General features: G+C 44.8%; 1 protein-coding gene across 5 annotated transcripts in view; it reads left to right on the top strand.

The window, feature by feature from the left end:
* KIF3B (kinesin family member 3B) overlaps positions 1–25,508 on the top strand; it is a 60,115-nt gene that overhangs the window by 1,859 nt on the left and 32,748 nt on the right. The window contains exons 1-2 of one of the 5 annotated variants that reach the window (XM_025875874.2): positions 18,140–18,247; positions 19,335–19,444. The gene's annotated coding sequence lies outside the window, so the exon portion shown is untranslated. Of the gene's footprint in view, positions 1–13,424; positions 13,694–18,116; positions 18,248–19,334; positions 19,445–25,508 lie in introns of those variants that run through there. The other 4 variants (XM_073880574.1, XM_073880575.1, XM_073880576.1 and 1 more) reach the window with 4 other exon arrangements.

Raw genomic sequence — 25,508 nt, 5'->3', positions numbered from 1 at the left:
TCATTCCAACATCTTAGAGTTGGCATCTTTCCTTGTCTTTCCTCAAGCTAGCTGAAATTTTCCTGCTTCTTTATCTTGCAAGTAATTTGCCCTGGACCTTTTTAAGATTATGTTAATATTAATTTTAATTAATATTTAATATTAATGCTCTGGGCCACATTTAAATCCTGTAGAAAATATTGATATTTTTGTCTTTGCAGGTAATTGGCAAAGTGGGTTCAAGCTGCAAGCTATGCCTACCTTCTCTGGGTTGTGGTTCCAGGGTCAGTCCTGTTTTCAAACCCTTTGTGATGCCACGTGCATCTGCCCCTTGTGAGGGTCACTCATTGGCCGGAACTCAGGCATTGGCCTTCGTGATTAAGTTTCTCAAAGTCTGTGGTAGGCTGTTTAGGCTAGATCTACTCATGCGCACCTAGGGGGTGAGCCCAGAAAATCCATACATAACTTTGTGGGGTCACTTTCCCAAACTCCTCTCTCCTTGCCAGCTCCCTGCGACTTTGTGGTTCCCTGAGGCTTTATTTACCAGACTCTGATGTACCTTTCCCACAACTGCACCCACATCTGGGGCCACAGCAATATGGACTCATCCCGCCATCTTGGGACCATAGCTTCTTCAGTTAGAGCGGAAGGTTCTCCTTCCTCATAGTTTCAGGTTCTTGTAAGCACCCACCACTACCTCCACCACCTGGGAGGACTGGGGGCTAGGATAAAAGAGAATGGGGAAAAAATGGGGATCTCCCTCACTCTCTCTGAAGGTTAGGAGACCTCATTCTTCATTCCTGTTTCTGGAGCCAGAACTGGAGGGTATCTCCTGACATTCCCTCCACTTGCGCCAATGCCCTGTCCTAGGTTCAAGGCTACACTGACACAGCCCAGGGCATACCAGAGGAGAAAACAAGTGTAAACCCACTGCCAGATTGGCGGTACTTCCCCCCTCGTCTGCCTGCTACTGTAGACTTTTTGAGGCCTGACCTAACTGCTCCATGCCTTCTGACCAGAATTTGGAGCTACCTTCAGCCGCAGAGGTAGGGTGGAGACGGTTCACCCATCTTACTGGAACTGGAAGCATGATCCTGGGTTTCATCACATCAGTCCCTCTGGCTGTGAAGCACACAGTAGACCGACAGGGCTATGTTGGAAGCAAGGAGACCTGTGGGATTGACAGGGGAAGAGCCATAGAGATAACCCCTCGTTTGAGTCTTGAAGATTGGTGGTTGTTTTCAGAAGGGTGGGTGGGGGGTAGAACATTCAAGGCAGAGAGATCAGCGTGAGCACTGTCTTAGAGGGGTTTCAGAGCAGATCGGAAGTCTGGGCTGAAGGCTGTAGGACTGAGGCAGGGTGAAGGGGGAGCATTATGGGAGAGAAGTCTGGAGAAGAAGCTGGGACTACAAGTTGGGAGGTGAGTGGTTGGTTTCTGATTTCTATGGGTTGAAGAAAAAGGCCAGGTAATGTTTTCCACAGTGTGCACAGAAAAGCAGCCCCCACCCCCAGACCTGAGACAGGATGTGGGGATGCATGTGGGTGTCTGAGGCCTTGGCAGGGAAAAATGGCATCTAAGCTGAAAAGGCCAATGGCCCAGTTCCTGTGGAGAAAGAAGGGCACATTTTTACAGCTTCTGAAAGGGAATGCCATACTGCTGTAGCCTTTCTTGGGTCAGATGATCTGTGAGAGGGGCCAAGGGCACGTCTGCTTCCGTATCCAAGATAATAAATATAACATTTCCTAAGGGCTTACTCCAAGTTAAGTAGGGGTGGGGGGAGAGGATGGTGGGCCAGGTGAGAGTTTAGAGGTCAAAGTGACAAAGAACTTTTGCTATATCCTTTTTTATATTTTTTTAAAACTTGAACCACATATAGTTGTATATTGTTACAAATAAATTACTCAGTAAATGACTAAATTCAGTAGCTTAAAACAATGAACATGTATTACTTCATGCAGTTTCTGAGAGTCAGGAATCTGGGATCAGCTTTGCTGGGTGGTTCTAGCTCAGGGTCTTTCATGAGGTTGAGCCAAGGTATCGGTCAGGGTTGCACTCATCTGAAGCCTTGACTGGGGCTGGAGGGCCTACTTCCAAGACAGCTCATGCACATGGCTGTTGGCAAGAGGCTTCAGTTATTTCCCATGTGGGCCTCTTCACAGGGCTGCTCATGATAGGGCAGCTGTTTTTCCCAGAACAAAAGATCTAAAGGAGAGAGAACAAGAGACTGAGCCAAAGCTACAGTGCCTTTGAGAACCTCATCTTAGAAGTGGCACACCAACGTTTCTGCCATATTCTATTGGTTGTACAAGCCATTGCAGTACAGTATGGGAGGGAACTATAAAAAGATTTGCATATAAAAAAAGATTTGCATATAGTGGGGTGGGGGAGGTCATTGAGGGTGACCTTGGAAGCTGGCTACCCCAGCATATGAATGGATCACTACCAATTCAGGTTCTTTTGTAAATTTAAAGGGATCACTGAGACTTTGTTATTGAGAGAAAAGCAAGTTACCTTTTTATATAATCATACTTAAAGAAAAAAGAAACACAAAACCTATATATTTCTATTATACATACATATGTAAATGTATAGAAAAAGGTCTGGAAGGGCACCTGGGTGGCTCAGTTGGTTAAGCGACTGCCTTCGGCTCAGGTCATGATCCTGGAGTCCCGGGATCGAGTCCCACATCGGGCTCCCTGCTCAGCAGGGAGTCTGCTTCTCCCTCTGACCCTCTTCCCTCTCGTGCTCTCCATCTCCCATTCTCTCTCTCTCAAATAAATAAATAAAATCTTTAAAAAAAGAAAGAAAGAAAAAGATCTGGAAGGATACACTTAAAGCTGCTAACAGCATTACCTCTGGGGAGTGACATGAAAGAAATGTCATGAAATGGAACTTACCACTTTTACACATATTTTTCTTTATGGTTTGGATCATTGGGTTACTATTCCAATTTTCTGTAACTGGAGAGCAAACCACCCCAAACTTAGTGATACAAAACAACAATTCTTGTATTCTGCTCACAGATCCTATGAGATGGAAATTTGGATAAGGCACAGCAGAACTGGTTTGTTTCTGCTCCAAAGCTGGAAGACTATGACAGTGGAGGTGACTTCATTTGGGGTACCTGGGCTCAGATAGGGCCACTGTTCAGAATACCTACAGATGGGGCGCCTGGGTGGCTCAGTCGTTAAGCGTCTGCCTTCAGCTCAGGTCATGATCTCAGGGGATCTCCTGGGATCGAGCCCCACATCGGGCTCCCTGCTCCGCAGGAAGCCTGCTTCTCCCTCTCCCACTCCCCCTGCTTGTGTTCCCTCTCTCGCTGTGTCTCTCTCTGTCAAATAAATAAATAAAATCTTAAAAAAAAAAAAAAAGGATACCTACAGATGCCCTCTCAGTGTGGCTTGAGATTCCTCACAGAATGGAAACTGTGCTCCAAGAGAAACTATCCTTGAAGGAAGCATCTGGAGAGAAGATATTCCAAGAGAACCAGGCAAAGCTGTGTGTCTTTTATGACCCAATTTCAGAAGTCACATAGCACAACTTCTGCCATACTCTATTGGTTAAATCATCCCCGAGCCCACTCATAACTGACGAAAGAGGACATGGATTCCCCCTCTCAATAGGAGGAGGGGGAATATATCTCAACAAATATGCAGTGGGGAAAAACAAAACAAAACAAAAAGCCCTGTCACAGTTAGTTTTGTTATTTTTTTAAGTATTTTTTAAATTTTTTAAAGATTTTATTTATTTATTTGAGAGAGATAGAGCACAGCAGGGGGAGTGGGAGAGGGAGAAGCAGGCTCCCCACTGAGCAGGGAGCCCGACGTAGGGCTTGATCCCAGGACCCTGAGATCATGACCTGAGCCGAAGGCAGATGTTCAACCAACTGAGCCACTCAGGCAACCCCACAGTTAGTTTTATAATTTTAAAGATTTGTTTATTTATTTGAGAGAGAGAGAGAGAGAGAGAGAGAGTGCACACATGCAAGTAAGGAGAGGGGCAGAGGGAGAGGGAGAGAATCCCAAGCAGACTCCCCACTGAGTGCAGAGCCCGACATGGGCTTGATTCTACAACCCTGAGATTATGTCCTGAGCTGAAATCAAGAGTTGGACACTTGGGACGCCTGAGTGGCTCAGTTGTTAAGCGTCTGCCTTCGGCTCAGGTCATGATCTCAGGGGGATTGAGCCCTGACAGGCTCCCTGCTCAGCAGGAAGCCTGCTTCTCCCTCTCCCACTCCCCCTGTTTGTGTTCCCTCTCTTGCTGTCTCTCTCTGTGTCCAATAAAAAAATAAATCTTAAAAACAAAAGAGTTGGACACTTAACCAACTGAGCCACCCAGGTGCCCCACCCCTCCCAGTTTTATAATTTTAAAGTCTATTTCAGGTAAAAAGTGGGAAATAAAACTTTGAGGCTGCCTTTCCTGAGGCTCCCTTTCCTGGGAGGACCTAAGCACAAACCCATAACTGTAGCATCCAGACTCTTAGGTCCTTCTGTTCTTTATGTCCTTGAGCTTGAGAATTTCAGAGAAACTGAGATAACTTGGCAGTTAACAACTCCTACAACTTATAAGCTACACAGGTTACACAACTTACAATTCTTTTTTGTTGTTGTTTTTTTTCTGTTCCTGGAACCAAGCCCTTTATGTAAATATTTATTATAGATTTATGTGTTCCCCATGTCTTGTTCCAAAAAGGGTTTGAGGGAGCTTATAAGAATTCATACAGCATAATCATATGATCAAAATATATAAATAGATCAGAAACCAAGGTGAAGGGAAAGTTGAAACAGTAAGTTGAGACCAGGGGGGAAGTTAGTTCTTAATACTTATACTAATACTATATGCTGCAAAGTCTTAAGTAAATATTTGGCACTGCAGGGCCACAAGGGACTATATGTTATTTGACCCAATTCCCCAACTGGATCTTAAAATCCCTTTTCTTTTTTTTTTTTAAAGATTTTATTTATTTGACAGAGAGAGAAAGAGAGAGCAAGGGCAGGAACACAAGCAGGGGGAGTGGGAGAGGGAGAAGCAGGCCTCCCGCCGAGCAGGGAGCCCAATGCGGGGCTCGATCCCAGGACCCCGGGATTATGACCTGAGCCAAAGCAGATGCTTAACGACTGAGCCACCCAGGCACCCCTTAAAATCCCTTTTCAACACCCCTACCGAGTAGCCAGCTAGTCTCAGTTTGCACACCTCTGGTGACGGGGAGCTCACGATATCCCAAGGCAAACCTGGCTACTAGAAGGTGTGAACCCAGGAGTCATAAACTCAAGTACTTCCGGGAGCCAGACAGGCAATAAAAATGAATGAGGTGGGTCTGTGGGGGCTGGGGAGCATATGACCAATGGAACACACACATTGGTTGTATCTGGGGCAACTCTCGCTCCCTCCAGCCAATGATCGCCACATGGAAACGCAGGTCCAGTGTGGTCAAGTCCTTGGGTATTTCAAGAGAAGCTGGATATCCCAATGTATATGGGAAATCTGTTTTTTTTTAATTCTTTTATTGTTATGTTAATCACCATATATTAAATAATTTGTTTTGGTGTACTGTTCCATGATTCATTGTTTGTTCATAACACCCAGTGCTCCATGCAGAATGTGCCCTCCTCAATACCCATCACCAGGCTAACCCATCCCCCCACCCTCCTCCCCTCTAGAACCCTCAGTTTGTTTTTCAGAGTCCATCATCTCTCCTGGTTCGTCTCCCCCTCTGACTTACTCCCCTTCATTCTTCCTCTCCTGCTATCTTCTTCTTTTTCTTTTTTCTTAAAATATGTTGCGTTATTTGTTTCAGAAGTACAGATCTGTGATTCAACAGTCTTACACAATTCACAGTGCTCACCGTAGCACATATCTTCCCCAATGTCCATCACCCAGCCACCCCATCCCTCCCACCCCCGACCACTCCAGCAACCCTCAGTTTGTTCCTGAGATTAAGAATTCCTCATATCAGTGAGGTCATATGGTACATGTCTTTCTCTGATTGACTTATTTCACTCAGCATAACACCCTCCAGTTCCATCCACGTCGTTGCAAATGGCAAGATCTCATTCCTTTTGATGACTGCATAATATTCCATTGTGTATATATACCACATCTTCTTTATCCATTCATCTGTCGATGGACATCTTGGCTCTTTCCACAGTTTGGCTATTGTGGACATTGCTGCTATAAACATTGGAGTGCACGCACCCCTTCGGATCCCTACATTTGTATCTTTGGGGTAAGGGAAATCTGGTTTTTAAATATTGGCAATTAATTATAAAATGTTGAGTAGGCCAAATAAAACACAACTGCAGGCAGATGCTGCCTATGATCCACCACTTTATGAGTCCAGAAAAGGCCAAGGTTGTGGGCTTTCAAGTTGGGTCAGAACAGACTTTGTGGCTCTGCCCCGTATTCATTTGGTAATCACTCTAGCCTCAGTTGTCATCTGTAAAGTGGGGATAATAATAGGTCCTGCCTCTTAAAGAGATAGATATGTGATAAGATAGACTGTAAGGCGCTTACCACAGTGTCTGGCAGATAGGAAGTGCCCAATAAATGCAGTGCTGTAAAAAGAAAGAAAGAGAGAAGGAGGGAGGGAGGGAAGGAAGGAAGAAAAGAAAGAAAGAGAAAGAAAGGGAAAGGGAAGGAAAGGAAGAAAAGAGAGAGGGAAGGAAGAAAGGAGGGAGGGAGGGAGGAAGGAGCAAAGAAACAAAAAATACTTATAAATAAATACGCAGTGCTAAATAAATGCAATAAATAAACACACTATGAGGGCCTCTCTGGGTTCCCGTCCACTGATCCCACTGCCTATGAAGGTGATTTTTGATAAGGGTTTTTGAGGTACATTCCAAAGTTGGGGACTTTGTTTTCGTTTTAATTTAACTGTTTAAATTTAATTTAATGTAATTGTAATTTAATTATTTTAATTGTTTAATTGTTCACATTTTCCTCTTAGGTGCTAGAACATGCAGCATATTCCTATGTCCAGGGGGAGGTGATGAATGGACAGGGACAGAAATGTGCCATGCCCGTGTGTGTGCGTGTGTGTGCATGTGAGGGGGTCCCGGGGAGAGGGCATTCCAGGTGGGGAGAACCCCTAGAACAAAGGCACAGAGAGGCCTGTGAGCTCAGGGAGCCAGGCGAGAGAAAAAAGAGAAACACGGCCAACAGCAAGGTGGGTCCCCGTCGGCAGGAGAAGCCTCAGGCCTGTTCCTCCAGGAGGTGAGGAGCCATCCAACAGGTGTGGGCCAGGCAGGTCTGCAGGGGTTATCAGGGATAACAGAATTGTCATGGTTTGCCAGTCACTGAATGTGCTTCCACAGGCCTTACCTCAAATCAGAGTAGAGTTTGCATCTCCTGTCCACAAGTCTGGACAGTCTCTGGGGAAGGTGGGGGAGTAGAATGGTTTTTTTTTTTTTAAATCTTGCTGCCCTAGAGACACACCCCTTCTCTGCAGAGGACGTGAGAGAGTGAAGGGCCTGCACTGGGCTACTTGGCTGTGTGCAGAGAGGAGAGTGTGGGCTCCGGGCTCAGGTGGTAGCTCTGTCCCCTTGGCCAGTTTGTCCATCTGTAGGGTGGGGATGTAATAGTACCTTCATACTAGGGAATTGTAAGGATTGACGTTCTTGACTCATGGTAAGTGCTCCATAAATGTCCCTTCTGGGACTCTTAGCTCTCCCAGTGGCCTTCCCCCTTGTCTCCTTACCATAAGCCACCACCTTGTATCTGTGGATTATCTGTCTCCCCATCCCATCTGCTCTTTCTCATTTCATCCCTGATCCCACTTTCCTACTAGTCAAAAACGTGTCTTTGAATTCCTTTCCTTCTGATTCTCTTTGGAAAGAGCCAAAATATCCCACATAGCTAATAAATGGCAGAGATGGGTCTTGAGTCCAGGTCTGACTGACTCTCCAGTTCATAAACTTTGATGCCACACCATGCTCCTTGGGTTTGACACTCGCTGGCTGTGAGAGATTGAGTGTCTTGCCCAAGACCCCACAGCATCAATGACAGAGCTGAGATCCAAATCCAGATCTACCTCGCTCCACATCTGGTGATTTTCCCTTACACTGCGCTCCCCCGTCCTCATACGGAATCCTTAATTGCCCTTTAGAATAATCACCATGCTTCTCCCATCTGGCCATTAAGGAATGAAGCATTTTACTATAGCACTTCATTATCAACTCTCCTGTAGGAATTCTGTGAGGTCATCCAGCAGGAGTCACGTCCAGGTTGTGGATGAGGGAACTGAAGCTCAGAGAGGGAAAGCAACTTGCCCAAGGCCACACAGAATTGGTATATCCAAGACTCCCCGTGCTTCCAGAGTCCTAGCTCAGTGCAAACTCCACACCTTAAGTAAACATTTCCTGATGGGTGGTTGGCTACCCTATGTCAGATGCCAGCTTGATGCAGAGACTGGGTCTGGTTGTGAGCAGTACCAGAGAGGGCCTTGCTGCTCAGGGGAAGGAAAGGGAAATAATCTTGTCCTGATGGATCTTCATGACCCTCCAGGTGGTGGCCACCCCAGGAACTCTAATCATCAGCACCAGGATAGTGGGATTGCTGTCAGATTGCATTAAGATGACAATACCTACTTAGGTTCTTTTTTTTTTTTTTTAGAGATTTTATTCTTTTAGAGCAGTTTTAGGGTCACAGCAAAACTGAGGGGAATGTACAGAGATTCCCCACATACTCTGTCTCTCCCCACATGTGTGGCCTTCCTTGTTATCAGCATCCCCAACCAGAGCTGTACCTTTGTTACAGTTGATGAACCTCCACTGACACATTGTCATCACCCAGAGACCATAGAAGTTTACAGTAAGGTTGACTCTTGGTATTGTGCATTCTATGCATTTGGACACATGTATAATGACATGTATCCATCATTATGGTATCATACCAGGAAGTTTCACTGCCCTAAAAATCCTCTGGGTTCTGCCTATTCATCCCTTCCTGTACCCAACTCCAGGCAACCGCTGATCTTTTTACCATCTCCATACTTTTGACTTTTCCAGAATGTCATACAGTTGGAATCATATAGTACATAGTCTTTTCAGTTTGGCTTCTTCACTTAGTAATAAGTTTCCTCTGTGTCTTTTCATGGCTTACTAGCTCATTTCTTTTTAGTGCTGAATAATGTTCCATGGTCTGGATGTGCCAGAGCTTATCTACCCAGTGAACAATAACTCCCCATTACCCGCTCCTGCCAGCTGTTGGCAACCACCACTCCGTGGTCTGTCTCTGTATTTTGACTACCTTGAGTACCTCCTATACTTTGGATCATACGGTACTTCCCTTTTAATGTCTGTCTTACCTCACTTAGCATCATGTCTTCAAGGTTCATCAATGCTGTAGCATGTGTCAGAATTTCCTTCTTTTTTATTTTATTTTTTTTAATTTACTTACCTACTTATTTTTTTAATTTTTAAATTATTTTTTATATTTTTTGTTTAAAGATTTTATTTATTTATTTGAGAGAGAAAAAGTGTGAGCAGGAGGGAAGGGTAGAGGGAGAATCAGACTCCCTGCTGAGCAGGGAGCCCAATGAGGCACTCTATCCCAGGGCCCTGAGCTGAAGGCAGATGCTTAACCGACTGAGCCACCCAGGCACACTTACCTCCTTATTTTAAAGCTTTATGCCCCCCCTGGGGCTTGAACTCACGACCCTGAGATCAAGAGTTGCATGCTTTACTGACTGAGCCAGGTACGTCCCCCTAATTTCCTTGCTTTTTAAAGCTGAGTAATAGTCCATTGTATGTTTATATCACATTTTGTTTATCCATCCAATAGACACTTGGGTTGATCCTACCTTTTAGCTATTACGAATAATACTGCTATGAGCATGAGTATACAAATATCTTTTTGGGACCCTGCTTTCAGTTCTTTTGGGTATATATCCAGGAGTTGAATTTCTGGATTACATGGTAACTCTATTTTTAGTATTTTGAGGAATCACCATACTGTTTTCCACAGTGATTGCACCATTTTACATTCCCACAAACAGTGCACAAGGATTCCACTTTCTGTGCATCCTGACCAACACTTGTCATTTTCTGTTTTCTGGAAATAGCCATCCTAATGGGTGTGAGGTAGGATCTCATTGTGGTTTAGATCTGCATTTCCCATAACAATTAGTGGTGTTGAGCTTCTTTTCATGTGTTTATTCACCATTTGTAGATCTTCTTTGGAGAAATGTCTATTCAAGTCCTTTGCCCATTTTTAAATCAAGTTGGTTTTTTGTTGTTGTTTTTAAATATTTTATTTCTTTATTTGAGAGAGAGAGAGAGAATATGCATGAGTGGGGGAGGGGCAGAGGCAGAGGGAGAAACAGACTCCCCACTGAGCAGGGAGCCCAACGCAGGGCTTGATCCCAGGACCCTGAGATCATGAACTGAGCCAAAGGCAGACACTTAACTGACTGAGCCACCCGGGCACCCCGGTTTTTTGCTGTTGTTGATTGTAGGAGTTCTTTATATATACTGGATATAATTTGCAAATATTATTTTCTGTAAGTTGCCTTTTCATTCTGCTAATTGTATAAAAGGCTCTTTCTCAGTGACCACCATGGAGCATTGAAAGTTTTCCTGATAGAAATATATACCTTTCCCCTTATTATATTTTCATGAACATTTCTCTATATCATTAGATGCTCTTCAAAAACATCATTTAATATTCCTTCTTACTGACAGATCTTAGTTTATCTATTCATTCTCCTAATTTTGGACACAATATTTCTCTATTGTAAATGAAGCCAGGATGAACATACTGGTGCCTAAATCTTTAGGAGCATCTCTCATTATTTTCTCACAATTGATTCCTAGAAGTGGAATGGGCTGACTCAGATGGTTCTTAGTCATCATGTTTTTTTTCCTTACAATTTGTGCCAATTTCATCCCATCAGCAGTGGGATAAAAGTGATCTGTCTTTGCCAACATTGAGTATTATGCTTTTAAAAATCTGCTAATGTGAAATATGAATATTGATAATATATATTTTTAAGATTTTATTTATTTATTTGACAGAGAGAGACACAGTGAGAGAGGGAACACAAGCAGGGGGAGTGGGAGAGGGAGAAGCAGGCTTCCCGTGGAGCAGGGAGCCCTATGTGGGGCTCGATCCCAGGACCCTGGGATCATGACCTGAGCTGAAGGCAGATGCTTAATGAGCATCATATATAATGGAATCCCCATATATTAATGAGCCACCCAGGCACCCCAATAATATATGTTTTTTAATAGTGTGTTGTGTGTTGCTATGTGCCAGGCACTGTGCTATGCCCAGAGGATACAAATAAGTAAGACAAAACCCAGTCCTGGGACATTGCTTCTGGTCCTAGTTAGTCACCACACATCTAAGACCTCCTTTGGGCTCTGAGATTTTAGTTATCATTGTTTTTTCTTCATCCCCCCATGATTTATGGTGCCTGATAGCTGGGAGAGCAGTTTCCCACTCATTCTCTGGGTGAGTTCTCACAGCGCCCTTCCAGGGGGCAAATAGGGAAATGAGGTCCAGAAAGGTGAACTAACTTGCCCAAGGTCATACAGTCAGTTAAGTGCCTGAGGAGGAAGGAATTAGCAGCCAACTCCCATCTGATTTTCTTCAGAAAACATCAAAGATGGGAATTTAGAAGACATTAGCTCGATGCTTAGCTGGTAGAGCCTTCCTTAGGTCCCAGAGCCTCATCCACACTGAACCTGGGCACTCAGCCAAGCGAGAACCATCCAGGTTGTCTCAGGAGCTTGGCCTCGGTCCAAGCCTGGCATTTTGTTTCTTCCTGAAAGAGGCTCTGGGATGCCACCTCCTTGCATTCTAATAAATCATTCCCTTTACAGGCTTTTTTTTAAAAATTGAGATATAACTCACATAATATTATATTAGTTTCAGGTGTACAACATAATGACTTGATATTTGTATATGTTGCAAAATAACTGCAATAAATCCAGTTAGCATCCATCACCACACACAGTTAAAGTTTTTTTTCTTGTAATGAGAACTTTCAAGATCCACTCTTTTTTTTAAGATTTATTTATTTATTAATTTGAAAGAGAGAGAATGAGAGAGAGAGAGAGAGAGAACGTGAGGGGGGGGGGTCGGAGGGAGAAGCAGGCTCCGTGCTGGGCAGGGAGCCCAATGCGGGACTCGATTCTGGGACTCCAGGATTATGACCTGAGCCGAAGGCAGTCGCTTAACCAACTGAGCCACCCAGGCGCCCCTCAAGATCCACTCTTTTAGCTACTTTCAAATATGCAATATAAAAATCATTAATTATAGTCACTATGCTGTACATTATCTACCCAGGACTTATTCATTCTATAGCTGGAAGTTTGTACCTCTTGACCCCCTTCACCCATGTGGCCCACCCTCCACTCGCCACCTAAGGCAACTACCAATCTGTTCCATGAGCTCAGATTTTTGTTGTTTGTTTGTTTTTGATTTTGATTTTTGGTATCCACATATAGGTGAGATCATAGGGTATTTATCTTTTTCTGTCTGACTTATTTCATTCACTTTTGCAGTCTTTCTACACAATCCCTTTTCAGACCTCTTCCCTAAATGGTATTAAATTTCCTAAAAGATCAAACTTTCTTAACCAACAGGACTCCTTACATTTGCAATTATTGTTTCCCTGGAGGACACTATGGCCCTCAACCCAGTAAAGGAAGGAAAAAGATCCACCATTTATGGAGCACATATTAAGTGCCAGGCACTATCCCACACCATATCTCAGTCAATCCTCACAACAAACCTGAGCAGTAGCATTAATAGCCCCTCATTTTGCTGATGAGGAAACTGAGTCCCAAAACGTTAATGTGACTTGCACTGGGTCCCTCAGCTCTCTGGCAAGAGGTGGAACTGGGATTCAAACCTAAGACCATCTGGACCCCACAGTCCAGGCTTGTCATTTTTCATAGCCCAGAGCTACACTGTCCATTTAAACTTAAATTAATTCAAATTGAGTAAATACAATTCAGTTCCTCAAGAACACTAGTCATATTTCAAGTGCTCAGTAGCCACATGTGGCTGGTGGCTACCATATTAGACGCTGCAGACATAGAACATTTCCCTCACTGTGGAAAGGTCTTTTGGACAGTGCTGCTCTCGAATGTCAGAGAGAAGAGGAAATTTGGTGATTTTCCCCTTGCAAGAGGAGCCAGGCCATCTGTCATTTGCCAACCCTGTGAGGAGTCCATCAGAAGTTATTTTCTCTGGGTAAGGTCATAATTAAACTGTCCATGGGTGTCCAGGCTATGATTTATCTTTCTCCTGGTATGGTAGGAGACTGCAAGCTGGCTCAATTCAGTCCAACTCAGGCTAGGTACCAGCAGATCCCTTTCTTCCCTCTCCTCCCGCCCCGAAGCTCCTAGGTGTCCAGTGCCCTCCTCTGTCGCAGAGCATTTGGGATGCCTCCAGCCATTAAAATGGGATGTCCTCACAGGGTAGGACAGATGAGGACTGAGCAAAATTTCATGGCACTGTGGGCTTCGTTCTGGCTGGGTGGTCATTGGGTCATGCTTGCCAGTGGGTTGAGTTGAGTGACAATGAGGGGGAGGACTGATGGAGCTCCTTGGCAAGGGGATGTCTGGTTATAATGAGCTATTTTTCTCCTGCCTAGCAACTCTTTCCAGTGTTTGGGAATTCTCACTTTGTAAATGAAGGCAGAGTCTTCCTGCCACCATAGAAGCCCAAAAGTTCAGATGTTTGCTTTTAAAGCTTCTACTACAGGTAAGAGATAGATATGTGATCAAAGCTCAACCAATCAGAGCTTGGGTTACAGAGAAGCTGGGACTGTGGAGAATCCTTATGAGGAGGGTGGGCAGTGCCCATGGCCAGATGTCTGTGGTGAAAGCTGGGCATCCAGTGTCCTCACCAGTCTGGCCAAGTAGAACATGCTCCCACATGACCTGGCTTTGCTCATTCCTGGACACTTCTAGAAAACTCCTGATGATTTTTTGAACTTCCCATTACCCTTTTAATGAATCCTATTTCTGCTGCCTTCAGTCAGAATTGGTTTCTGTTGCTTATGATGAATAGTGCTCACTGGAATTAGAGCAGATCATTTCTAGGCTGGAGTTTGCACCATCTGGCAGGGAGAGATCTCTTTTCTGGCCCACATGATCTTTCTATATCAGGACCCTTTGTCCCCACCCCATTGGCCTCATTCCCCTTGTTGCATTCCTACCATTACTTCCCTCAAACTTATTTTTTTTAAAGATTTTATTTATTTATTTATTTTACAGAGAGTATATGCAGGGGGAGCGGCAGACAGAGGGAGAAGGTGCGGGGTTCCATCCAGGACCCTAAGATGATTTTCTGAGCCACCCAGGTGCCCCTCCTTCCCTCAAACTTAGCAAATCTCTGGAAACAGGGGGTTGGAAGCTCTGCTCTGACTTACCAAGACTTCTTTCATTCCGAGTCTCCTCTCCAGGAATTTGGGGACTCAGAAAGTCCTTTCCCTATTTTTCTTCTGAAACAACTCCTCCTTGAGCAATAAATGCCTCCCAGTCTGGGTTGGATGGAAAAGGGGTCACACTGAAAAGGAAATGGAACATAATAGTAATATATATAAGAAAAAATTTATCTCACCACACTAGAGTAACTAACCACCCCAGTTTGCCCAGACTGAGGGATTTCTTGGGACATGAGACTTTGGGTGCTAAAACAAGGGAAGTCCTGTGCAAACCAGGATGAGTTGGTCACTCTACACTTTAGTACTGCTATTACTACTACTCATCCTGTTCCTTCACGCAGCATTATACAGCTTGCTGAGGACACAGTCAGCACCAGACTCTCACAACACATCAACAGTGCTTTATCAGGGGTTCCTTTTCTTTCCAATTAAATGAAAAAAAATCTTATTGTTCTTCAAATTTTCATTTCCTTTCATATGAGTGAGCATGTTTTTGTATGTTTAAAAGCCATGTTTTCTATTATTTTTTCTTGGAAATATCTATTCATCCCCTTTCATCCACCTGTTTTTTTTTTATTATTATGAAGCAATAAAGACACCCAGTTAAATATGGTGGATTGATGACATTTATATGAACTCCACTTATATGACAATAAGGAATAAAAAAAATATATCATCCCATGATGATAATGGTACAGGAGGGAGACATTAGTAGTCCTGAAATTTCAGTAAGCTTTTGGCAGAGACAGAGGGCAAGTAGTAACTGACTTAACAGAGGGAGGAAGTTATGACCTAGAGTCTGCAGAAGGGAATATTGATGACTGAAAGGTGAGTCCGGAGTCCATAGAGAGGATGGATGCTAAAGTTGAGGAAATCTCCCAGAGAGTAGGAAAAAAAAAAAAAAGAAAGAAAAAGCCAAAAAGAGGGGAGAATAAGAGGACTACAATGAGAATACTAAGAGCTCATTCCATGAGGTACAACTTCTGACTAAGAGAAGTTCTAGAGAGAGAGAATGGGGGCGGGGGGAATAGAGAGGAGAAAATTACCAAAGAAATAATATAAGAAAATTTCCCAGAACAAAGAGATACAAGTCTCCAGATTGAAAGGACTCAGCTAACACAACAATGAGAAAAAACACTCACTGAGGGGAATCATCATCAAATATCATAACATTGTGTAGATAAAGACAACAGCCTAAAAGCTTCCAAAGATTAAAAAAAAAGAATTAGTCATATACAAAGGAACAGGATTCAGAACAGTGTTAGTGGTCTTAAATGTAGATACCAAAAGAAAGTAATGCAATGCCTTGAAAATTCCAAGAGAAAATAATTTTCAACCTAGATTTCTATACCCTGCTAAACTATTAATAAAGACATATTTGGACATACAAGGACTACAAATATTTGCTTCCATGCACCCTTTCTCAGGAATCTACTGAAAAATGTGCTACACAGAAATGAAGGAGTAAATCCTGGAATTCCAGTAAAACTGGAAGACACTGGGTCCAGGGAACAGGGAATCCAGTCCAGGAGAAAGACGTAGGAAAGAGCAAATGTGACAGTTGTGTGTTAGGTTTGGAGAGCACCAGTCCAGATTGGAGCTGAGGTCTTCAAGAGAAAAAAAAAAACACAAAACAAAACTCATGGACTATTTGTTGTGTCTAAACATCTGGAAAATTCACTGCTAAGCATTTGCCTGATTTATTGACCCTATATAAAAAAATTAACAATAGCTACAAAGAAAACTAATGAAAAAGAAAAAAATCAAGGCAATTATTAATCTTAGAAAATACCAAAAGATGTGGAAGAAATGAAACGTAAACATAAACACATTATTTGATTCAGTAGAAAATGTACTTTTCTTTTTCTTTTTTAAGATTTTATTTTTTAGAGAGACAGTGACAATGAGTTGGGGGGAGAGGCAGTGGGAGATGGAGAAGCTGACTCCCGGCTGAGCAGGGAGCTTGATGCAGGGCTTGATCCCAGGACCAGGAGATCATGACCTGAGTTGAAGGCAGCCGCTTAATCATCTGAGCCACCCAGGTGCCCTAGAAAACAGTATTTGTAGTCATTATAGGGTAAACATGATTTACTGATTTAACTATATTCAATAATGGGTAGGTTAATAGGAGAAGGGAAGTAAACTGGGGCCCAGAGGATGATTCAGAGTTAGGTTTCTTAGCTGGGATCAGCTAACTACTGTGACAAAAAGCCTCCGCATCCCAATCACTGAATCTAACAAAAGTTTATTTTCTTGTCCATCTTAAATGATGGAAATTGTCTGGCTTCCTGGCCAGCTGTCCTTTAAGGGGTGTCTTATTGATCTCCTAAGGCCTTGGAATCCTTCACTTTTTTTAAGTTTTTATTTTAATTCCAGTTAGTTAACATACAATGTTATGTTAGTTTCAGGTGTACAATGGAGTCCTTCACTTGAAAGCAGAGAAAGTGTGAACCAGTGTATGGGAAGTTTTTACGGGCCAGGCCTGAGAATGTACACATCATACTCAGTTGGTCAGAAATCGGTCTTAAGTGCAAGGCAGGCTGAGAAGTGTAGTCTAGTTGTGTGTTCAGGAGCAAGGAAATAAGTTCTGGGGAGCAAGTAGCAATATCTGCTAGAATAGGCAAAAGTAGGGTGTGGGGTAAGGAAGAGCATCTCAGGTATCCATTCATGTAATACTCAACACATATTTATTGAGCAACTACTATAGACTAGGCAAGGTTTTAGGCATGGCAGCTATAGTGGTAAACCGAGACTCTGCTCTTATGGAGCTTTCTGTTTGCTGGGGAATGGCATATGGATTTTATTTATTTATTTTTTTTTAAGAAGGCTCCACACCCAGCATGGAGCTGAACACGGGGCTTGAACTCATGAACCTGAGATCAAGACGAGCTGAGATCAAGAGTGAGAAGCTTAAGGTCGAGTCACCCTGGGGGCCCCCAGTATATGGATTCTTATGGGGGCGGGTAGAACCTGGCCTCAGACCAATGTGGCTGGAACAGACTTACAGCAATCTTGTAGGAAGCCATAAGGGTTTTGGATTTGATTCTAAGAGCAGGGGGATTCCATCAAAGGATGTTAAGCTAGGAACATGTTTTTGTTTTACCTTTTGAAGCGATCATTCTGGCGGCCTTAGGGAAAAATGGCTTAGCGGGGTAGGGCTGGACATGAGTAGAAGCAGATGTTTCGGGCAATCTAGAGGTGAGGGGAGACCGGTCTGGCCTGGTATGATGGCAATGAAGATGGAGAAAGGTGGAGAGACGGGAGAAATATTTGAGAGGTAGATTAAGAGATATAGTGACTGAGTGGGTGAGGGGGTGAAGGAGGGGGAAGAGACAGGAATAATTCCTAATTTTTTGGCTTAAGTGACTGAGTGGCCCTAAATGGGAGCAGTCTCAGGAGCAGTTCGGGACTTAAGTCAGATAATGTGAAAGCGCTTTAGGAAAGGTCAAACGGCGGCTGAAATCACGTGGCGGGACCAAGGCAGTGAGTTCCATTTTACAGATGGGGAAACTGAGGTACGAGAGTCTGGCAGATGGGGGCAGGTAACGACGCGCTCACCTCACACCTCTTGGGTGGGTGAAAGGACTGAGGCGCGTTGGGGACCTACTAAGCGCCAGTACCGTGCCGGGCCAGGCTCGGCTCCGCTCCGCGGGCTTCCCTGTTCGCCGCTCGTGTTCCAATAAAGTTATTGAAATTGACACCGGTTGCTAAGGAAGTGGGTCGCTGAGCCGGGTTGCTAAGGAAGTGAGCGGCCGCCGTCTCTCCCCATCCGGGGCAGCGGGGAATGGCTGAGCCCCGGGCTTGCCGCCGCCCCCGCCGCCGCCGCCGCCGCCGCCGCCGCCACCGCCAGCTGTCGGCTCGCGCCGCAGGTGAGTCGGGGAGGGGCCGGGGCTCCCGCGGGGCAGGCCCATCCTGTCCGCCGCCCGCGATCTGCCCGGAGGCCCGCGCGGGCGCCGCCGCCTGGCTCTGGGGCTTCGCGAGCGGGAGCATCCTCTGCCCTGCCTCCCGGGCATCCTCCAGCGGTCCGGGCGGCCTCGCCCCTAGTCCTTCGGGCGGAGGTGCGGCCCGACCCTCAGACCCGGCCGCGAGGGGTCGGGGTCCATCCGGAGGGGTCTGCGGCGGTGGTCAGGGACCCAGCTCTGGAGAGAGGCAGGGAAGCGAGAGCCTGGGGTCCGAACCTCGCCGCTGCCCCCGGCTCACTGTGTGACCTTGGGCAAGTCCCTTCCCCTGTCAGGCTTCAGTTGACGGTTCAGGGATCTCCTAACACTTGCTGCTCGGAGTAGTTAAGATGATGAGGTGTGTATGTTAAGTGTCCTAAATGGGGAGAGGGAGAATTCTTAGGGCACCCTGACATGGGGACCAAGAATCCAGTTTCAAGTCGAGAGTGTCTGAGTTGGAGAGTCTGCATCTCCATTTGTGTGGCCTTGTCTTGGGCAAGTTAATCTCCGAGCCGCCTTTTCTTATCTGTAAAATGAGTTAATGAACCACTGCGGAAAGCCAATGAAACAGGGTATGTCAGGTAGCTTGGCACATAGTAAGTGTCCAACAAGCTATTATGAGGCATATAGGGTGGTTTGGGTGAGGTTTCCAAGAGATGACTTTAGGACTGGTGGGATTTAAGTGTGCAGAGCACCAGCTCATATGTGTATCCTTTCGCTGTTGACATCCCACCGCCCCCAGTTTTCCTTCTCCATGCTGCTCGGAGCAGGGGAAGTGATGTGGACCGGCACAAGTAGCCCCGGTGGTGGAAACCCTGAGGTCAAGTTCTTGTAGATGACTGAGGTTATGGTCTCATTTTCAAATACGTGGGCTTTGTTGACCCTTCCAGAGCAAAAGTGTATGTCTTAGGTCTTTTGGAAAGTGCTTAAAGCTTAATCGCTATTTGCAAGTATGTGATTAAGAAGCACTTTTCGGTACATTATCTCACTTAATCTTCACGTAGACTTTTTCGGGTAGGTGGTGATGTTATCCCCATTTCACAGACGAGGAGACTGAGGCTCAGAAAAGCGAATGACTTGCCTAAGAATCTTATCTCTATAAAATGGTGGAGCTGGACACATTGCCAGGTAAATCCTGCATTTTCTCCCCTGTACCCTGATGTCTTTGCTTTCTCAACAATAGCTGTTACAAAGCCACCGGGTATTCTTTTGCTTCTTCTAACTGCTACAGCTTAGAGCCTTTTTTCTCCAGTGGCAAGGAAATAAGATCTTTTTTTTTTTTTTAATATTTTATTTATTTATTTATCTGACAGAGAGAGACACAGCGAGAGAGGGAACACAAGCAGGGGGAGCAGTGGAGGGAGAAGCAGGCTTCCCACTGAGCAGGGAGCCTGATGTGGGGCTCGATCCCAGGACCCTGGGATCATGACCTGAGCCGAAGGCAGACGCTTAACGACTGAGCCACTCAGGTGTCCCAGGATCTTTATAAGATCTATAAGATCTTATATAAAGCTTCATTTAAATAGATACCATCCAAAGTGTGGACTTCAAAAAAGAGCTGGCATGTTTAAAAGGGGGCTTCTCTGTCCCTCAGTCCCTACCTCTTTAAAATGAAAGAAGAGGGCTAAGTGACATCTGAAGGCCCTTTCAGTGCTGTTGTGCAATTCTGATTGCAAGCTATGGAGCCCGGCTGTCTGGGTTCAAAGCTTGCCTCTGCCACCTCCAAATGCCACTGGGCAATTGACTTCATCTCTGTGCTATGGCTTCCTCATCTGTAAAATGGGGATAATAATAGTATCTACCATGTATGGCTGTGGTGAGGATTCATTTGAGCCTAATACATGTAAAATGCCTGGCATGTTTGATAAATGTCAGCCATTATTATTAGGGCTTAACATAGCACCTATACTATATTTTATATTCTATTTACAGTTGGTGAGTGACTAAATTAAAGTATGTGCTCATAGGACCAGATTTGTCAACCTCAGAAGCTCACTACAAGCTTAAAACAGTAGCTGTCACAGTATAACATAAATGTTAGTATTATTACAGGGTGGCCTCCAGGAACCTGCAACCCCATGCCAGAATGGGTTGCAAAGAAAGATGAAAGCTGATGGTAGGAAGTCAGGTTTGGTAGCCCAACTCCCAATTCAATAAATGTGTACTAAATTCCTCTGTGCCAAGCACAACAGAAGATGTGGAAATCAGTCCCCACGCCGTATACTTCAAGAGCCTCCAAACTTAATTTGCATATTACCGGTTTTGGAAATGATTTGACTTTTTTTTTTTTTTAAGATTTTTTTGTATTTATCTGACAGAGAGACACAGCGAGAGAGGGAACACAAGCAGGGGGAGTGGGAGAGGGAGAAGCAGGCTTCCCGCGGAGCAGGGAGCCTGGTGCAGGGCTCGATTCCAGGACCCTGGGATCATGACCTGAGCTGAAGGCAGACGCTTAACGACTGAGCCACCCAGGCGCCCCATGATTTGACTCTTTAAATGAATTCCTATCTTGTGTTTACCCCTACTGCAGGATAAAGCTGCTGGTTCACATCTCTTCTTTTGTGTCCCTAGGCTTCTGTTGGGTGCTTGAGTTAGAAGTTTCATTTTGACAACTGATGTGTGGGTGCCTGAGAAAGAGCCTTCTCTTGCGCTGGTTAATAATACATGCTCTCTGTACAGTGCCTAGTGATTCACAAAAGTGTTTAAGTGTGCCTTCACTCATTTGGTATTATTAGTAGCCCTACGAGGAAGAATAAGGTGCAGATTTAAAATCCCCATTTTTCAGTCAAGGGACGTGAGGTAAGAGAAGCCATGCTGCTAGTAAGTCGTCCATTTCACCTGGGCATTGGGTCTTCCAGCTTCAAGTTCAGTGCTCTTGCTCTATACTACCTCAGTTTTATTCATGCCACATTTGCTGAGCATCTCATATGTGTCAGGCCCTGTTCTAGCCTGGAGATATGATGGTTCAGAGGTAGATGAGGTCCTTGCTTTCATGCAGTTTACATTCCAGTGGCAGTAACAGAGAAATAAACCAATAAATGAACAGGTAATTTGGATAGAAATAAGGACTGTGAAAACACTGAAACAGTAATGTCAGAGTAACTTCTTATGGGGATTGGGGTGCTGCTACTTTGGATGGTCAGAGAAGGCCTCTCTAAGGGGGTGACTTTTTTTTTTTTTAAGATTTGTATTTATTGAATTTAGAGAGTTCGCAGAAGAGGGGGAGGGGCAGAGGGAGAGAGAATTTCCAAGCCGACTCCCCACGGAGCATGGAGCCTGACGTGGGGCTTGATCCCAGGATCCTGAGATCATGACCTGAGCCAAAATCAAGAGTCAGACACTTAACTCACTGAACCACCCAGGCGCCCCTAAGGTGATGACATTTTTGCTGAGATTTGCTGCCCGAAGGGGCCAGCCATTTGGAAATGTGGCCGAAGGAACAGCAAGGGTGAAGGCTCTGAGGGAACAAACTTGGTAAGTTCTGGGAACTGAAAGGAGGCTCAGAGTGGCTGGAGCAGGTGAGTTGGAGGTGAAAGGAGAGGGAGAATGGAGAGGTGGGCTGATGGGGAGGGGTGAGACCTCGGGTCATACAGGGCTTGTAGGCTAGAGTAACTGATTGTGATTTGATTTTAAAAGCTTGGGAAGCCACTGAAGGCTTTAAGTAGGGGAGTGACAATAGTTTATTTTTTTGGTTGTTTTTTTTTTTAAGATTTTTATTTATTTGAGAGAGTATGAGAGAGAGAGAGAGAGAGCATGAGCTGAGGGGAGGGGCAGCAGGAAAGGGAGAAGCAGACTCCCTGCTGAGCAGGGAGCCTAAAGCAACTCTAGCCCAGGACCCTGGGATCTGATCTGAGTGGAAGGCAGACGCTTAACCTGTTTTTTATTTTTTAAATCACTTTGGCCTCTGTGTGACTAATGAATTTTAAGGGGGATAAGCATGGCAGCCAGAAGGATAGTTAGGAGGCGAGTAGAGAGGTGATGGTGGCCTGCTAGAGGGGTAGCAGTGGAGATGAGTACAGGAGGGTGAATTGGGGATGTGTTTTGGAGGCAGAACCACAGGATGGTGGTTGGGAGAAGAGCCGAAGGAATCAAGGATGACTCCTGGGTTTTTGGCCTGAGCAGTTAGGTAGATGTTGGTGGTGCCATCTGCCTCTAAAATGATGAAAGAACTTTTTGGTAAGGTGCCCTGTGAGGAAGAATTAGCAATGGCTTACTCTGAACTTGCTGGAGGGTCAGAAGACACAAACATCATACCTTCTAGTCCTTGGGGAAGAGATCCCAGCTTATGCCGCAGGAGGACAGCCAGATGGGTCTCACTGAAGTCCCCACCTTGGACATCCACAAGCCCTGCTTTTCTTACACTCTGGCTTTTGGGCAGTTTGTGGAGTGGCAGGCGTGGACTTTGCCAGGGCAGTGCCCATCTGTCTCATGCTGTTGGCATTGATGTCCTGACTTGAGATCTTGGCAAATGAAGGCTGGAAGGAGGCTGGCCAGCTCTGGGAGAGAGAACAGAATCATTACTGTGAAGCTCACTGTCGGTGCCTCACATGGCCACAGTTTTCCTACCAAAGTGGTTCTTTCCTTGGCCATCAAATGACATTTCTAAAGTTTCAGGGCTTTTGATATGGGGATCCCTTGAAAAGCTGTTGTGTTCTGCCAGAATTCCTAGAGGATCCTTACATGGAGTATCTCTTCTGAGCAGGAGAATTCAAGCCTTTTTTTCATATATGCTAATAATTGCTCTTGTAAATTTAGTTTACAATGTTGTAAGTTCCATGCTAGGAATAGTAAGACTGATAATCCCACCACCTCCACTTATAGAGCAGTTTAGAATGCGCTTTCCTATGAATTTTTATTTACTAATTCCTGTCAGTGGAGATCACGTGGAAGATGTACTGTCCTCAGTTTACAGACATTGAGATGCTAAGAGGTCATTTGTTTTAGTCCATAGTGTGAGGCACCTGCTAGGTGCTGGGTTAGGTAGATCCTTGCTGCTCAGAGTGTGTTTTGCGTGACAGAATACCCATGTCCCCTGGAAGCTTGTTCAAAATCTGGGCCTAGATCTAATACACCAGGCTGCATTTTACCAAGACCCCCCGGTGTGTCCTGTGCAAGCTAAAGCTTCAGGTGCACTCATTTGGTAGTAAGTGGCAAAACTAGGCCTTGCCCATGATAATGATAATAAAAGTAATAGGAATAGCTACCGTTTTTTGAGCCAAGCACTGTCATTAAGTACTTGAGACAGGTTGTCTCATTTAGTCCTCAAGGCAACCCCGAACATGGGTACTGTTAGGAATCCCACTTTCCAGAAGAGGAAAGTAGAGGCACACAAAAGTAAAATGACTTCCCCAGATCTGCTGAGTCTGAGGCCATTGCTCCTTCTACCACTGAGCTCATTCATCTTTCAGGCGGGCAGTATATCCCTTGCTGTCTTGTCGAGAGCCCTTCTCTTCTGTTCCTGGGTAACCAATGTCAAATGCTGATGAAAAAGTGACTTCAAAGAATGTTTGAGGAAATCAGGGGCAAAACCCTTGAGCTATTTTAACTGAACTTGGATGTCAATCACTTGACCGATAGTCAGTAAACAGATATCCAAGTTATAAGATAAGCCACCTCTCACACTTCTTAGCAGCCCAACACTCAAGGCCAAAACAGCTGACTTGGGTGGGAACTGTGAGCTTGTACTGAGTCATTTGGCCCTACACTGTTTCTTGATGGTGGTGATAACATCTGTACGGCTGAGAAGAGGGCAGCCCAGGTCCCTACCCCCCACTGACTGCCTGCGAAGGATTCAGTTTTGTGGTGCCTCAGTTTTCCCTCTCTGCCCCGTGGGCTCATTATTTTCCTTTCAACATTTCCTGATCTCCCCAGAGTCTTAAAAAGATTTCTTGGTCAGGGTGTGCCATCACAGGAAATTCTGGTGTGAAAAGAGGTAGGATCTGGGCGGTTGGGGCAAGAATTTTAGCAGCAATTCTGCCACTTGCTGTATGATCTGGGGTAAGTAACTCAACCTCTCTGGCCCTCAGTTTCTGTATACACAAAATAAGGACCTGGACAGCCTTCCTAGGCTCTTCCAGCCCTGCCTGGAAGACTGAGTGGGGAGTCAAGTGGTATTTTCTTCTTCCTTGGTGACTTCATGCTGGGCTTTCACCCAGACCTTCTAGGGTGGGGCTTTTCGAGCATATTTCTTGGCAGCCAGAGATCATTGATTGCAATCAGCTCATCTTATCAGCGTCACATCTGCACTGCAGCTCGGCATGTTCATGTTTAAGGCTCAATTAGTCATGGTGACACATTGTGTCTCCTCACTTTGTCACACAGCAGGCGTTGAGCTCTTCACACACAGGCAGATCTATCTTTAGTATGCTGATTTATTTAAATCAGGGTTTGCATTAGAGAGCACCCAGTGATAATTGTGGTGGGTGTGGTTTTATTTTTAAAGTTTTTGGCAGGATATTTGCAGCACTTGCATTTTGTCATATTTGAGCACGGTGTATAAATGGAAGCGGGTCCAAGGGAACTAGAAACTGTAGGAGATTGTTGGGAGTTGAGACATGACATGCTCTTACCTACTCTGGGGTCCTTCATATCACCTTCAGCAGTGGTTCCAGGAACTGCTTGCTTTGGGGCTTTTGTGTGGGAATAAAGTAAATAGAAACTAAAAGCTCATAGCACGGTTTCCCTGGTATAGTGGATTGCAGTAATCATTACTTTATAACACATTTCACTAACCTAAGCAAAAAAAATCTAGCTAGTAAATCACAAAAGATTCCATTCAGGTGAGATGAAATATCAGTTCGGGTTACTTAAGATAACCGCAAGAAGATAGTTCTTGGTGGAAATAGTTACTGGTTTTGCAAGATCTGCAGTAACGAGTCAGATTCTAGCCTAAGAAATATATCGTGTTTTTCTTTCCTTATTTCTTCAATTGCCAGCATTTTAAATTAATTATTTGTGTATTTCCCAGCATTTTTTAATAGAATTTTTTTCCTCATTATAAAAATAATGAATTTCTGTTGAGGAAAAATGAGGAAAGTCCTGAAAAGATTAAATAAGAGGGGCACCTGGGCGGCTCAGTCGTTAAGCATCGCCTTCGGCTCAGGTCATGATCCCAGGGTCCTGGGATAGACCACTGCATTAGGCTCTCTGCTCCGCGGGAAGCCTGCTTCTCCCTCTCCAACTCCCCCTGCTT

Source organism: Callorhinus ursinus, unplaced genomic scaffold (genome assembly GCF_003265705.2).
Source record: "Callorhinus ursinus isolate GAN/ISIS: 27379988/994484 unplaced genomic scaffold, GSC_fseal_2.0 scaffold38, whole genome shotgun sequence".
Taxonomy (NCBI): Eukaryota; Metazoa; Chordata; class Mammalia; order Carnivora; family Otariidae; genus Callorhinus; species Callorhinus ursinus.
Note: the sequence above shows the minus strand (reverse complement) of the source record. Positions and strands in the feature narration are given on the sequence as shown.